The sequence below is a fragment of the Tursiops truncatus genome, chromosome 11 (assembly GCF_011762595.2).
Source record: "Tursiops truncatus isolate mTurTru1 chromosome 11, mTurTru1.mat.Y, whole genome shotgun sequence".
NCBI lineage: Eukaryota > Metazoa > Chordata > Mammalia > Artiodactyla > Delphinidae > Tursiops > Tursiops truncatus.
In genome coordinates this window covers 100,516,236-100,532,989 of record NC_047044.1, presented here as the reverse complement: position 1 = coordinate 100,532,989, position 16,754 = coordinate 100,516,236, and the positions used below count along the sequence as shown (strand labels likewise).

Sequence of the window (16,754 nt, the reverse complement as noted above, 5' to 3'; positions counted from 1 at the left end):
AAGATGAAATGGAATTTTTAGGTATTGGTGGAGTCAGGGACGCCAGTGCTGGGCACTCGGTTTGGGAGCAGGTATCAGATGCGCCTTCGGGACGGTTCCCTGATGTAGCTGGCGGGAATCAAACATCAACTCCTAACTTTTCTTTAAGACCATCTCATACAGATCCTGTTAGATTGCCGTATTCGGGGAGTTTGGGAGAACAACTTGGGGAAAAGTTTACACTCATACGTGGAAACATCCATTCTAACAGGAGGAGCAAAAGTGCTGCCTTTATTACACACACACACACACACACACACACACACACACACACACAAATATTAAAAAATGTTAGGAGTATCAATTTCTAGTTTTTATTATCAACATGAGGATCTTCTGAAGGAGCCCACGAAAGTGAGAATGATTAAGAGCCCTGATACAGCAGTGAGGTTGCTCACATACCTAAACTCCTCCCCTGGAAAACAGACATTAGGAACAGGAAGCAGAAATGAAGGAGAAAGAACTTCTGAGCCAACCTGGCCAGATTCCGTAAAACGCCACAACGAGGGACAGGCTGGGGTCTCCCGCCGTCTTGGCCCCGACCGTCTGGCCTCGGGGCATGAAAGCAAGGATCTGAAGGGCAGGTGCAGATGTGGAATCAAAGTGTGGAAGGTGGAGGTGGCCGTGTCCCGCGGCTGCACCTGCCACGCCGTGCCATCCCAATGAGGCAAGCCACCAGCATGGTGACACAAAGGCCATTTTTGGTTAGAAAATGGGAGAAGGGAAAGGAGAAGCTTCTGGAACTCAGGGCCCAGGCACGAAGCTGATCACTGCTCCTGCCAGCAACCAAGAAGGTCGTAGGAAACCAGAAAACCTCCCGGCAGCTCCGTGGACTCTCAGGCTGTGTGTCAGTGACACACAGAACGAATACAGATTCAGGGAAACAACCCGGATAAAGAAAACAGGTGGCCGGGGAGAGAAAAGAGGACACGGAGGGGACACAGAGACCAGGTGAGGTGAGTGCAGGGGAGGCCAACGGCCAGCATGCCCAGCCTGGACCCCAGGAGGAGCTGGGAGGGGTGCTCGGGGCCAACATCTCCGGGAGCGGCGTTCCTGGGCTGCTCGTGTTTTCAGGAAGACAGTCCTTCTTCCTCTGGTTGTGTGACTCGGACACGAGACAAAAATTCCGACTGCTAGGTCCCCGGGCTGGCCTGAGGAGCTGGCAGTAGGGTGTTGGGCCCCCGGTAAGGTGACGGGTCCCACTCCCAGAGTGTGGCTGTTACTGCCCAGCCTTCTGGCCGTCACCGTCAGGACAAAGGTTCTGTGCTACCCACTCTCCCCATCCCGCAGAGAAAATCACCCAGAACAACAGCATCCCAGGGCTGTCATGTAACACCTCCTGTGTCGTGAGGCTCCCTGGCCTGGACTCTGTCTCTCGATCCCCAGGAGTCGGGCCTCTTCGCCCTGTCCTGGCCAGCACTCGAGTCACCCCACGGAGACAGCTGCTGTTTTAGGTCATGTCCCCAGCCCCAGCCCCAGCGGCCCCGACACAGTAAGCAAAGCCAGGCGGCCAGCACCGCACGTGCACACACCCCTCACCTTCCTCTGTCCGCTCCGTCCTCCCCACAATACAGGGGCCACGTGGCCATCACTGGCCCTCTGAAGTGGTCCGGCCGGGCCACCCGGTCCCTGAGTCAATGGAGACCACGACGGACGTGCAGGCTGGCCTGCGGTGGGAGCCAGGCACGCGGTGGGCACGACCTGGAGCAGACAGGCCCCTCCGTGCAGGCCCCAAGCCCCTGACCCGGCGCCTTCTGCCTGATGCCCGGAGGGAAAGCCCCACGAGCACCCCACGCCTGGGGGTCTCCGCGCCCTCGGCCGCTCCTGCCTCTGCACCTGTCGTGAACTCGTGGGGCCGCCGACACCTTCCCGCCTCCCGGAGCCCAGACAGGCTGGCTGGGGCTAATCCGCCCGCCGCGCAGCTCAGCAGCTCCGCTCCCCTAAGCCCCTGATAACGGTTTTACTAAAATCCTCTTTTGATGGAAAAAAATCCCAGCTGGACATTTCAGGCCCGGCACATTGTACAGGCCTGCGGGTCCCTTTCCCACCTCACAAAGGCCTCTAATCAAGCGGAAAATGTGCTGGAGGCCAGAGGTTGGGTCTGCAATTATTTTTTAAGGGATTACGGAGAAGAATAGAGGCAACGAGGCCCTCCCCCGCTTTGTTTTCCATTTGGTCCTGCTCGACATGCTTGGGGCTGGGGGAAGCCACCCAGATCTCCGCACACCAGGCCTCACCTCTCCCTGCCCCGTGGAAGGGTGGCATCTTTGAACACCATCACTTCAGGAAGACTGAGAGTCTGGAAGCAACACGCAGGCCCTATTCTGACCCCGTTTAAGCCCCTATTTATAAAACCACTATGGAGCGGGCCCCCCGTGTGTGGGGAGAGCCCTCATTCATTAACCTCTGACCCCACTCTGCATGCAGAGGGGAGGGTCCATACGCTGCTGGGAGTGGGAGCATTCACTGGGGCTTCCCAGGCTTCGGAGGGCAAGAGGTCGTGTTCCCAATGTCGCCAGATCCCCTCCTCCTTATTTATATACATTGACCCTTCCCCTCACACTGAGCAAATATCCAGGAAACTCCTAAGGCAAAGCATGGATGAAAATACAAGACACCAACCATTTTCATCCGCCTATCTGGAATCGTTTAAAAATGCACACTGCAGAAGGGAGTTTGTCTTCCCCGTACACTGGGAAGGACCTTTTCTGATGTCATTCGTACAGGAACGTTCATTAAAGATCAACTGATAAAAGGTGAACATCTCAGGTTGGCGCTCTGTTCTCATCCTTCTATTTCAGCCAGGAGAAGCGGCTCATCCTTCTAAACCAGCTGGTTAGTGATGTGTACAGATCCCCAGTAAAAAGGACATGATCACAAATTCCTAAACTCGTTCTGGGATGATCCAGGATTAGGCTGCTTGGCTCTGAAAGTCAGAGGTCAGCGTATATTTCAAAATAAATACCAGGCTGAGTGAGAATTTTCAGGTCCTTTCTTCAAAGTCCCTAAAATAAAAGCAACTACCAAAGGCAAAACAATACCTCCGGCCTGTTTTCGTCAGTATTTATGACTTACTGACATGTTTTGCCTCATTGATTTTGCAGTTCTGTCTCAGAAGGACCCTAAACGATCAAGGAGTAGATGGAGAGAAACACAATTCTTACGTTTAATACCTTACACGAAACACGATGCAGATAGCATACTAGTATTTCATGTTGGCCTTCATAGTTCCTTTGGTGGGTGTTACAGGAGGAGGGGACCACATAGTTCCCCTAAAGAAAGCAAGTCAGGGTGGACCCTGTGGGGTCCTCTCCCCAAATCGTGACAAACACGTTTGCTGAATCACTTCTGCTGGTTTTCAAAGCGTGACGGCTTTCTCCAGGAATGAGTAACCTTCACCCTGCTGTAGAAGATGAGCTTCTCTGGAAAGGTGAAGTGATAACATTTAAGGGCATCTCAGGAGACAGTGGACCATCTCGAAAGTAGAGCCCGAGGGGGCCTGGCTCCTGAAATAAGGGCAACGCGTGAGATAAGCCTGCCTTACAGGGGAGGGGTCCCAAAGCCTCCTCTCCCAATATACTTCCCGAGTCACCCACCACTCAGAATGCTGGCTTACCTCTGTCCTGGGCTTACCACCATTATTTTGTATTCGTCGTTATTCTTATACTTCTCCATCCTTTTAACATACTCTGTTGAACAGAATATCAGTTGTTTTCAAAGCCTCTCTTTTTACCAAAACCAGTTTGGGGGAGAGTAAAATAGCAATTTGGAAACAATAATCTGATAAAATACGGACAGCAACACATCTCAGATTTCTCAGGGCAGATGAAACTTTTAGTACTTTGGAATGTAAACCTCTTTCAGACTCTCACTAGATCACAAAGGTTTCTAAAAATCAACTTAAGACCAGCTCTCTTAATTTTCCATTCAAAATACAAGATGAACATACTTAGAATTAAGAAGTACAAAATATGGGCTTTCAAATTAACGAGAAAGTTTTGTTCAAGGTCTAAAGAGAAAAGGAAATGATATCTTGAGGTTGAAATGTTATCAGTCCAGGAATGAACAGTCTTCATCCTGCTTTAGGAGAAGATGAACTTCTTCTCCTAAAGGTGAAGTGATACATTCAAGGGCATCACAGGAGAGACAGTGGACCGTCTCTGTCCCGAAGAAGATAGGAAACACTGCTTCTCCGGATCACACTGGGTGGGGAACTACAGGAGAAGCGGAGCCTCATTTCTCCACAGTATTTTCTTCAGCTCTTCCTCTCCTGCTCTTGATAAACCAGGCGACATCTCACTCCTGCCCCAACTGTCTCTGTGCAGTTGCTTCATATTTCTGAAATTCTGCTGTTCACTCATTTTCCATCGTTACGGGCGCACTCATATTCCGACTCACCTGATTCTCTAAACCACCATCTCCATGCCTAACAATCTCCATCCAGCATCCGCAGGCCCTGCGGGGACCACCGCATTCCTGACTCTGAGGCCCTGGGCTTCCCTGCCCTGCCCTACAAGGCTGTCCCCAGCACCTCCCAACAGCCACGGAGCTTCCCAGAAACATCCAGACTGTGGTGGCCAGAGAGTGACGGCTGCCATCCTGCAGCTGACCGGCAGTCTCTACACCGCGGCTTTTAAATATTATTATTACTACAATATGCCTGCCTAGTTAAGGCTGTTCTTAAAAGTGATACATAAATCTTTATTTCAAAAATCTGTGGACTTCCCTGGTGGTCCGGTGGTTATCGAGTTCATCAAAGACCACTTGTAAAAGAAGCCCTCTAACTTTTCCAACAAACTCCTACCAACCTCTCGATGACCTTGACGATGCTTGAATTGTACCGAAGTGCTCAGCGGAGCGCCTGGGGCCGTGACCAGCCAGGTCCCTGGGGAAGGCAGGCTCCTGCTTGCCGCCCACACCCGACCGTTAAAGCAGACACAAGGCAGGCCTGCAAAACTTCGTGGGGTTTATTACCGCCGAGGCCCCACATTTGGAACCCTCAGAGGAAGGGTCTGGAGATCACCCCGGCCAAGCCGGCCGCGTGATCCTCAGCAGCTCCTGGGTGCGTGCGCTGTCCCCGCTCCGCCGCCAGCCTGCACGCACCCCGCCTCTGGTTCACACGCCGCTTCTCCAGGTGTGGTCTCTGGATGACCTTCACACGGGAGTCACCTGGGTGCTTCCCAACAATGCATTTTTCAGGGGGGAGGGTTCACAACCTCTCTATCCCCAGAGGTGTCTTCTAAAAAGGGATACCAATCTCACTGCTATCCTGCTTAAACACCTCCACCAGCTTCCTGTCGGTAAAGAATGAAGTCCCAGCTCCTCACTAAGGTCCTGAAAGCCGTCGGGGCCCCAGTCACACCTCGAGGCTAACCTCCCACCAGCCCTCATCCTCCTGAACTCCAGGGCATGCTATGCCCCAGGCCTAGAATGTTCTTCTCCTCCGTCTGATTGGAGAGCACTTCTCACCCTCCAAGGCCGGGCTCACGTGAACTTTGTGAAGCCCCCCGTTTCTGTGGCTCCCACGTTGTCTGAGGCTCCAGTATCAGCACTGGACACTGCATGGTGTGTCTTCTGTGCAGTTCTCCCTCACCCTGGAAGGCGCTCCCAGTCATGGGCAGCTGGATGGCATTCAACTAATAGTACGAGAGTCTGTATCCAGTGTCTACCGGTGCCGGCTCTGTACCAAGGGCTGAGGGTACAGCAATGAACCAAGCTTGGTTCCAGTCCCACAATGCTTACAGCCTTTGTGGGAAGAGAAAAAATTAGTAATTACCAGGGCTTCCATGGTGGCGCAGTGGTTGGGAGTCCGCCTGCCGATGCAGGGGACACGGGTTCGTGCCCCGGTCCGGGAGGATCCCACATGCTGCGGAGCGGCTGGGCCCGTGAGCCATGGTCGCTGAGCCTGTGCGTCCGGAGCCTGTGCTCCGCAACGGGAGAGGCCACAGCAGTGAGAGGCCCGTGTAGCGCAAAAAAAAAACCAAAACAAAACACTAACCTTTGCATGAATTGTCACACTCTCCCCTAAAATGCTCTATCCTGCTGACCTGCCTGCCTTTCCCGACTCCCCCAGGCCAAAAGCCTGGGTGTCTCCTCTTGTGCCCTCAGCCTTGGTCACTCCTGCCCACCCTTGCTGATGCATCTCTGAAGTCCCCTGGGTGGAAGAATGTGCAGTTATGGAACTTACGACTTCATAGATATACTGGGCTTCGGTGGCGAGGTCTCGAATGACCGAAGCTCAGAACTGCCTTCGTTTTGGTAACCGCCGCACTCAGGAAAGCACTCGGGATACAGCAGGTGTTCAACAGACACCCGGGGAACAAGCGGAGGAGAGATACACACTCTGCACACAGGCTCAGGTGACTCTTACTTGAGGAAGACAAATGGGACAGAGACAATCTTGCACTAACCTTGCTAGTGAGAAACCTACTAAAAACCCAGGTTTTTAAATAGTCACTCTGATAACTGCTGTGTTCCTGTCCCAAGGTAACGATTTCAAAGTCAGGGAAGCAACATACGTGATTAGAACATTTCAAGAACCTTTTTAAAGCATGATTTCGGTTTATGCCATTGACGAGCTCTGTGGTTTAAGCTTTGCTAATTGAAAAAGTCATCTCCTGGAGAGACGACAGGCGACCACCAAGAGTGGAACAACCTCAGCTCTGCGAGCACGTCCTGCGGGCGCAGAGCCCGCGATGGGAGCCCTCTCCCGCGCGCTCAGGGCACAGAAGCCCCCCTTCTAATTCCAGATCCTGCATTTCTGGGCAGAACCCTCCTTGCCCATCCTGGTGGGGACAAGTGCTCGCTGGGAAAGCCCCCACTCCAGCCCCCGGGGCGTGTGTCCTATCCAGGTTGAGTTCCCCAGCGGCCTCCGTCCGGCAGCCCCGGGGAACTGGCTTGGTAGCCCTCCAGGATCTGATGGCAAGGATCACGTCTGGCATTTTGTCTGGTTTTACGGGTGAAAAAGTGAGGCAGGTGCAGGCCAGTGAAGCTGAGCTGTGGACTAAGTAAGCAAAGCAGAAGAGAACCCAAGTTTCTCCACCATTTTGCCCATTTAGGTCCGGGCATACACTAAATATTCAATACACCTTTGATGATATGATCGTGGGGACCAAATGGTGTTAACTCTCCTCGGCCGCTCTTGGTTTTTATCCCCTTGGAGATCTCCCAAGTGGCCCCGGTAACGGTGGCCAAAGGACAGACCACCAGTGCCGACGCGTAGCCCTGCTCCTCTTACCCGGGTCTGCTGAGTCTGGGGTCAGAGGCTACTAAAAGACAAGGGCAAGTTAAGTCTGCCATTATGGTCAACAGTCCTCATGCCGTGCAGCATTTGTTTGTCAGTGGCAGTCAGTCATGGCTGTGACCGGCCACCTTCCCTTCCTTGTCTCACTCTCCCTGATCTCACAAATAATCTACCCAAACAACCACCACCTTTCCCCACCTTAGAAAGGAAAGAAAAAAGAAAAGGAGGAAAAAAAATAAGGCAAGACGAAGAGACACGATGGACTCAGGCGACCCCATTCCTTTGACTTCTATACAGTCTCCATCAACACAACACTGATTACGTTTACTTGCATAGAGGTGAAGAGGCACCCATCTTTTCCTCTTAGTTCTGTAAATTTCAATGCATTCTTTACACCCCACCCTCATGAAAATGTTTTTAAGATGATTATTATTACATTATTAAGGATAATTATTCTGGGTTATTCTTTTTTTTTTTTTTGGCCGCACCGCACGGCTTGCAGGATCTCAGTTCCCCGACCAGGGATTGAACCCGTGCCCCCTGCACTGGAAGTGCACAGTCTTAACCACTGGACTGCAAGGGAATTCCCAATTCTGGGTTATTCTTCATGTCTCAGGACTATACTTTGTGTTGCCCAAAGTGACCTCAAGGAAGCACACTTTCATTATAGATGTGTATGTATATGTGTGGATATATGTACACGTGTGTCTACATGTATATGTACGTCTATACAGAAGATGATGATATATGTAATAATCATATGTTTCTGAGAAAGCAAACTATGTTTACACAGTGATAGCTGGACACACAAGGAATTCACAACTCCCCAAGGAAAACACACCCGGATGACCTGCCTAGCAATTCCCTCCAGGATATAGAAATGTCTCCATATTTCATTCCCCTGGTCCTTCCCTGAAACAGTTTCAATCACTTGACAAATCATTATCATTCATTAGTAATGTTTCTGAGTGTCCCTATGTGAGAGAAATCCACCACACGTTTCACACAGATGCAATTTCTCTCCCTGCAGAGTTTTCCCGTTAATGGAAACGGTGTAGAATATATGCGTCTTCCACTTACATCTTCTGTTGTGTTTGTCGTTGCGTCTTGTGTTGTCTTTCTCTCTCTCTGGTCCTGAGGAATAATGTCCTGGCTTTATAAACCAAGGTGCTCACTTCCATGAGTGAGGGGCTTCTTTGTGAAAGAACACAGATTTAAAGAGGACTGGGGTAAGCAATGGAAGAGAGGCGAGGAGAGGTGAACTAAGCAGGCTGCCCTCCCTCCTGGCGTGGAGAGACCCCCTGGTGGTGGCCCCTCCTGCAGGGACCAGGGAGAATCGCTGGGGACAAAAGGAGGGAAAACTGATAACTAGCAAACTGTATCCCCCCAACACAGTTCTCACTGCCTCTTCTCAAATTACCTGCTCAGTTTGATCCAGCAAATTCTCCTGGCCCACATTTCATAGCCACAGGGACCGGATTCCATAGGACACAGCTGAGGAAGCCCAGAGAGGCTCAATGTTCACTAACGTTCTCTTCCAAAGCTCTCTACCAGCTGTTAGCCCAGCTCTGACAGCCATGGGGTTGGAGAACTTTGTCTCTTTTGATTGTTCTAGAAACTGCTGACTACATCCGGTACACTGCTAAGAACACCCTTCCTGCTGCCCAGTGGGCCTTCTGGTTTGGACTCTGGTGTAAGGGTCCCAGGGCATGAGCTTCCCGACATGTGAACCTGGCAGGCTTAGACCTGGGGTGTAGGGAGCCTTTCTACAAACATGAGAGTAGCATCCAGGGGTGTGGACAATTTGAGGGTAGACCTCGTATTGAATCGCTAAGATTTAGAGGCAGTGATTATCTAGCCCCGTGGCTTTAAACTTATTATTATTTTTTAAGAAATAGAAGTCTGCTTTTCTACTGATATCATATGTTGAAGCAAAAGAAATAAAAACATGCATGTAGTTGATATCTGGGGAGGGGAATGGACCTCCAGACTGGCCCCTAATTAAGAACTGTCTCAAAAACATCTTGTCTAGCCCACTCAATCCATTTTACAGATGAGGAAATGGGTACACAGGGAGATCAGGTCAATTTCCAGGTCACAGAGCTAGGGACCAGCCCAAATTTCCTGATGCTTAATCCTCTGCTCTTTCCACTGTAACACCCTGTCTTTGACAATCTCTTCTGAACCTACGGAATTACATGTGGCAATATTAAGCCACAAAAATGACTGACTCAATGCTTTCATTAGAGACTCCCTCCTGTTCATTTCCTCAGAATAAGTTTTTAGTTCTTTGTACCACATTAACTCCAATCGGTAATTTTGAATTCCTCTTGGCAGAGGTAATATAGGTCAGATTCCATTAAACACATATCACCACAGTAAAAAAAAAAATTCTCAAACCCAGCTCGTGGTCTACAGACTCCAGTCAAATTTAATCAGCCAGAGTTTAGTACTAAACTGCAGAAGAATTTGAATAGTGTTTTGAATTTTACTGTAAAGAGATCTGCCTATAGTATATCTGTTGGCCTCGTGTTGGAAGATTTGATCATTCAGACAGCAGTGGGCTTCCAAGCCCTCCACCATCAAAGTGGCTGTATGTTACAGAATCCGACACTAGGACACCCGGGCCAGGACCCCTGAGGAATTTACCCCCCTTCACTTAGCTCCCCAGGTAGTCAGATACGATATGCAATTTGCTGCCCTGGCTCAGAGAGAACAACCACCAGCTTTCCCCAAGCCCCCCATGGTCCCCCATGGCCCCTGCCGCACCCTCTGGGATGGGCTCTGTAATCCCAGCTTCGTCAGTAAGAAGCTGGGTTATTTACAAGACCGGAGGGCTTGTTAAAGCAATAATGTCCAAGGCAGTTTAAAAGAAGGGAAGATGAGTGAGAATTGGAAAGAAATGTATTTGCATATTTGAAAACCAGGGGCAGGGCAGAGGCAGGCTGAGGCGGGTATGGGATGGGGGGCCGGCAACTCTGTGAAAGCGCCTGGCAGCGGGGGTCCCTTGGACTCAGCGCTGTACCCTTGGGGTCATCGGGTGGGGTGATGCTGCAGTGTCAGGAAGGATTGGTCACGGAAGCAATGGCAACGAGAGGGAGGCCGCAGGAACGAGGAACTTGTCTACATGGAGTATAAATTCAAGGCCGAGATCCAAGTCAAACATCGTATTGGAAAGAAGAAAAATAACAGAAACATTTCAGATGACAAAGCTGAAACTCTGAGATGGGGCTCCTTAGATCTGCCTCTCATTCCTGACGGCCAGAATCAGAAGCCTGTCATCTCTAGACACCGAGTCCCGGACACTCGAGGCCCCGGGGGCAGAGGGATCCCACCCGCCACGCAGGGGATCTGGGCGGGGGGTGAGGTGTATGGGGCCAGCGCACCCCCTACTCGGGTTTCTCAACCATTAGCTTGTACTTGGAACCTGGCAGTTAGAGCAGTTCATGCCGGGACGCTCTCTGAGCTCTTGCCCTGTCTGACACTTCTTGCCATGCAAAGGGAGGAGAATTTTAACAGCACTGAAAAAACAAGGGAGAGAGGATGAAATACTTGTAAAAGCTTTTGCTAGCATTGAGCCATGCACGCACAAGCCTGCAAGTGGTAAGCGGACTGTATGTTCTATAACACGTCTGCGCTCACGGGGCAGCCAGGCTAAGCTAGGGCTGAGAACCAAGCTGAGATTCTAAACATCAGGGGCTTTTAAATACCTCTGAACTACACATATGCAGGGGCCTACAGCTTTCCGAGAGGGGCTGAGCTCTGGGAGCACGTGAAGTCTGCAGCACAGAGGACAGAGCACTGGGGTTGAACACTCAGTCTCATCGGCGGCTTCCCTGGTGGCGCAGTGGTTAAGAATCCGCCTGCCAATGTAGGGGACACGGGTTCGAGCCCTGGTCCGGGAAGATCCCGCATGCCGCGGAGCAACTAAGCCCACGCGCCACGACAACTGAGCCTGTGCTCTAGAGCCCGTGAGCCACAACTACTGAAGCCCATGCGCCTAGAGCCCGTGCTCCACAACAAGAGAAGCCACGTCAATGAAGAAGCCCGCACACTGCAGCAAAGAGTAGTCCCAGCTCGCTGCAACTAGAGAAAGCCCACGCACAGCAATAAAGACCCAACACGGCCAAGAAAAACAAAAAAGAAAAAGAAAACTCAGTTACATCAACTGTTCGCTACATGACCCCAAGCAAGTGAGCTACCTTCTGGTCCTCAGTTTCCTCATCTGTAAAATGGGAATATTAAGATCTGCTTCATAGGGTCATGGTTGGAAATGAAATCAGGTGATGCACGCACAGCATCTACCACAGCGCCTGGTACCCACCAGATGCTTCGTCCATTCAACCAGTATCTACTGAGCATCTCATTATGTGCTGGACACTGGAAAGAAGAGTCAGGAGAGATGGACGGGTACCTGTCGCCTTGGAGCTTTCAGGATGGCCACTGGTCTAGGCACCAAATAGAACTTTCTGTGAACTGTCTTGACTGAGGTGTGCCGGGGGTACCCAGTAGGTAACGGAGACAAGGGAGGTGCAGACTCTGTTCCTCAGCTGCTGAAATCTGATTGAAAACGTAACAGAACCCCATCACTGATGGCTCTGCCGCCAATCACGGCCCTTGGGGAAGTCACTGTGGCTCAGCTTCTGTATGAGTAGGACAAGAGGCTGGAAAGGATTTGGGGCTCTCAAGCCTCGCTGTGCATCGGAATCTCCCGGAGGAGCTTTTAACACTCCGGGTTCCAGGGCCCCTGCGCAGACCTGCCGGATCAGAATCCCTAAGGGGAGGGGCTCAGGGATCTGTCCCAAGGAATCAAATGCAGATATCTTGGTCTCGGTCCATCTGTAAGACGCTTCTTAACAGTAAGGTTCTGCGATAAATTGCTGTCACGCAAGCTGAAGCTAAGGGTGCCACAGAAAAGGCCTAGGAAAGTGTCATGAGGGTTAGGAGAAGGCAAGGTGGCAGCGTCATGGAAGTGGAGCTGAGCAGGGCCTTGGGGAGGTGGCTGGAACCCGAACTTGAGGACTAGAAGGGAAACAGAAGCCAAACGCCTGGCCGGAGGACAAAGCCCTTGAATGGGAATAATCGGACGGAGGCTGGAGAGGTAGGCTGAGGCCAACTTCACACACTCACTCACTCACTCATTCACTCATTCACTGTGTGACCTCACTTGGAAATAGGGTCTTTATAGAGGTAATCAAGTTAAAATGAGGTCATTAGGGTGGGCCCTAACCCAATATGACTGAAGTCCTTATAAAAAGGGGAAATTTGGAGACAGACAGACAAGCACGGGGGTTGGGGGGAAAGACGATGTGAAGATGCAGGAAGAGCGCCAGGTGAAGGTGGGGGGATGGGAGCGTGAGTCTATAAGCCAAGGCCCCAAAGATTGCTGCAAACCACCAGAAGCTGGGCCAGAGGGCTGCAGCAGATCCCCCTCACGGCCTCGGGAGGAGCCAAGCCTGCAGACACCTTGATCTCAGACTTCCAGCCTCCGGACTGTGAGACCATAGGTTTCTGTCATTTTAAGCCCCCCAGCTTGTGGTTGGTGCTTTGTTGCTGCAGGCCCTGGAAAGTGATACGCGATGGAAGAGCAAAGGTAACAGGGGCCAAAGAACTGTCAGAGGCTGTACAGTACAGCCCTGATGCTCCCTTCTGTGCACCCAGGGGTGCCTGGGACCCCTCGCTGAGTAGAACCAGCATCCAGAAGTATTTGCTGAGTAATTAAGGAGATGTCGGGGGAAAAGGGGGCGTAAAGAGGGGTGCTCGGGGAGCGTGATGGGACACAGAGGAAGTGTACACTCAGTCCCAGATGCGCGAAGTTCTCCAGGAAAAGCTGACGCAGGAGGGGACGTGGGGGAGGAGTCTGGGCAGAGATGAAGTTTCAGGTATCGCCCATCTAGAGAGAATCGACCAGATGCACTCAGGAAGATATATAGGAGAGAAAAGAGTGTAATTTAGGGTCTCAGAAAAGAACAGAGGAAGTGGAGAGGGAAACGAGATGGACAAGCCGGTGGCCCAAGTTCAAGGAGGCAGCGGCAGGACCCTGGATGGGGACACGGGTTTGACACGCGTCATTTCCTGTCCAGGAAACTATGGGTCTGTTTTCCTTCCTTCTTTCCTTCCTTCCTTCCCTTCTTCCTTCCTTCTTCCCTCCCTTCCTTCCTTCCTTTTTTTAAACATAAATCCATGGCAAGTCTTGAATGGTTTTAAATGAAGTAGCTTTTTTTTTTGGCTGTGTTGGGTCTTCACTGCTGTGTGTGGGTTTTTTCTCTAGTTGTGGCGAGCGGGGGCTACTCTTGGTTGTGGTGTGCGGGCTTCTCATTGCGGCGGCTTCTCTTGTTGCGGAGCACGGGCTCTAGGCGTGTGGGCTTCAGTAGTTGTGGCACACAGGCTCAGTAGTTGTGCCTTGCGGGCTCTAGAGCGCAGGCTCAGTAGTTGTGGTGCACGGGCTTAGCTGCTCCGTGGCATGTGGGATCTTCCCGGACCAGGGCTCGAACCTGTGTCCCCTGCATTGTCAGGCAGATTCTTAACCACTGCAAAGATTACCTCTCTCATGTCACAGATAAGGATGTTCAGGAAGTACAGATTTGTAGCTCAGTTTTACCCAGAATATCAGGTTCAGGTGAAGAGCTGGGTTCTGACTCCCGGGGAAATATTCAAATCAAAGCACCAGCCAGTTTATTCATTCATTCGACCCGTTACTGATCAGTTGGCACCTGCCCTAGAGGCCCAGAGATGAATCGAACCATCCAGGCCCTTCTCACAGGAACATTGTCAGGTAGTTTTTTTGTCTGTTTGTTTGTTTTTTGCGGTACGCGGGCCTCTCACTGTTGTGGCCTCTCCCGTTGCGGAGCACAGGCTCAGCGGCCATGGCTCACGGGCCCAGCCGCTCCGCGGCATGTGGGATCTTCCCGGACCGGGGCAGGAACCCGTGTCCCCTGCGTCGGCAGGCGGACTCTCAACCACTGCGCCACCAGGGAAGCCCTGTCAGGTAGTTTTTTAAAAATGTTAAAGACCTTAACTAGAGAAACTTTAAAAACAAGAACGTTCCATTGATGACTGACTAGGTAAACGATATAGACTCATGGATGAACCTTGAGGACCTTGCGCTGAACGAAGCAAGCCAGGCACAAAAGGACAGACACCATGATCCACTCACGGGAGGTGCCTGGAACTGGCGAATTCAGAGGGACAGAAAGTAGGAAGGTGGTTAGCATGGGCTGGGGGAAGGGACGGGACTGAGCTAACGGGGACTGAGTCTCAGTTTGGGAAGATGAAAACATTCTGGAGATGGGCGGTGGTGACGGCTGCACAGCAATGGGATTGTACTCAAAGTCACAGGACTGAACACTCAGAAACAGCTACGACGGTACATTTTACGGTATGTACATATTACCGCAATTCAGAAAACCCACCATAATGTTTGTGAACCTATCAGGTAACGGAACAAATTGAAGCTCTTTTTCCAGGAGCCGCTATCTGAGCACACAGCCTTTCAGCTCAGTGAACTGCTAAGTTGTTGTGCTTCCAGATTCGACGCTGAAAGGAAAGTATTCCGTTTTCTCTCGCCCAATTTGAGAGCTAGCAGTGCCCCGTGGATCAAAAGCCACATGGAGGCCTTTGTGCCTGCGAGTCACGTGCGACAAGTTCTTACCCTGCACAATTAGGCAGCCGGTGATGCTGACACAGAGTTCCACCACCAGGGAGAACGGAGGCTCCCTCCGCCCTGCTGCCACAGAAGGGAAACCGCTCCAGGGCCCGTGCAGAAAGAGACCAATTCCCACCCCGACCAGGGAAGCTGTCCTTTCATTTAAGTTGCGTGTCACCACCGACAGTAACTATTAACATGGGTCTAAGAACTGGCATGCGAAGCTTCCTTTTAGTACACAGAGAAGGTGTAACTGACCTCACTCGAGTAAAGAGACCAGGTCTAAGCTGCTATTCCAGGACACGCTACATATTTTACAGTTTTTATCACAATTAATTAGCATTTGCATGGTTAAAAGTAACTTTTGGCTTTTACTTGATTACATGTTCCCTTCCAGAAATGTTAGAAAATAAGAATAAGAAAGGGGAAGAAACAGCACTTAAAGCTGTCACCTAGAAACTAACGCAACTTTGTAAATCAACTATACTTCACTTAAAACAAACAAAAAGACCCCCATCCCCTAGAGAGAACCGCAACTAACGTTCTGCCACGGCACTTTGAGCTGAGCTTGCCCTCTGTTCCGTTTTCTGAAGCTCAACCCCTTGTACGGAATTTCCCACCCGCCCCAGTTACAAATGGCAAGTGTGATCCAGAAGGAAGGCGGGGGCGACTTTCGCAGCATCGCACAGTCTGGAGGAAGGGGCGTCAGAGTCAGAATTCAATTCTCCTTTGGCCGTCCACGCCTCCTGCCGCTCCAGTAACCATGTGGACAGTTAAAGCCACCGCCAACCACAGCCAGAGCTGCTGGCTGAAAACACAACCTCCTCTGAGATGGTTTCCGTTATTCGGATGTTTGAGAGCCGGCCAGAGCCTGGCCTGGGCGCTGAGTGAACATCTGCGTGAGGGACCGGCCAGAGAGCCACCCGGCAGCTGGGGGCCATATGGGCAAGCAGTCTCCCAGCCAGCAAGGCTGCTCTGCACCCCCTCCTCCCTGTACCCCTCCTCCCCCTGCACCCCCTCCGAAGATGGAGAGCCATGCCTGGGCCTTCACAAAGCACACAGTCCTAGGAAGCCACCAGGCATCAAAGTCGACACTCCAGAACATTCTATCACAGTTTAACTCTGAAATCAAATGCAAATTTCAATGCTGTCAGCCGAACACATGTCAGTGACAGAACTGTCATTGCCGCTGAATGAGAGGAACTGGTCACAGTTGTTCATACTGTTGTCACTTCAGCTGAGCAATGTCCACTGTTGGTACCACACACACTGAGTTTAACTGCAATTTCAAATGTCTTCAGAAAGATGACGCCAGGATTCAGCATTGAAACACAAAGTTCTTACAACCACTGCGAAGCAGAAGGGCTGTTGTAAATTCACTGTTTCACGGGACCCTCTGAAAGGCCCTGTATCACAGGCAATTGGCACTGTTTTTCTCTCTTTGCCACAAAGAAGCACAGCATAAAACCAAAGCAGTCCAAGAACCCTTGGTTCACGTCAAGCTTAGCATCTCAGTAATTTTTTCACGGAGCCCCCAGGCCTCAAGAAATAGCTGATGGTTCCACTGAGTGAGTAGTTAAGTCCAGACAACGCGATAAGCGTTTATGTTCCAACAACTTAGAGCCATTTGAGGAGATGAAACACATAATTTGCGAGAAAACTATTCTCATCTCATTCTTAAACAACCTCACAATAATCCCTCAAGGTGAGCTCTCAACCCCCTTCAGAGATGAGGAAGTTGAAGGTCAGAGAAGGTCAATGCCTTTCCCAAGGCGTCAGAGCTAATGAATGCTTCTGCCTTGTAATATGTGCCTTTCGGTTTTTTTG

At 51.0% G+C, this 16,754-nt stretch overlaps 1 protein-coding gene across 1 annotated transcript in view; it reads right to left on the bottom strand.

Moving 5' to 3' along the window:
* Positions 1–16,754, bottom strand: part of WNT5B (Wnt family member 5B) — an 88,403-nt gene that overhangs the window by 52,183 nt on the left and 19,466 nt on the right. The window lies entirely within an intron of this gene.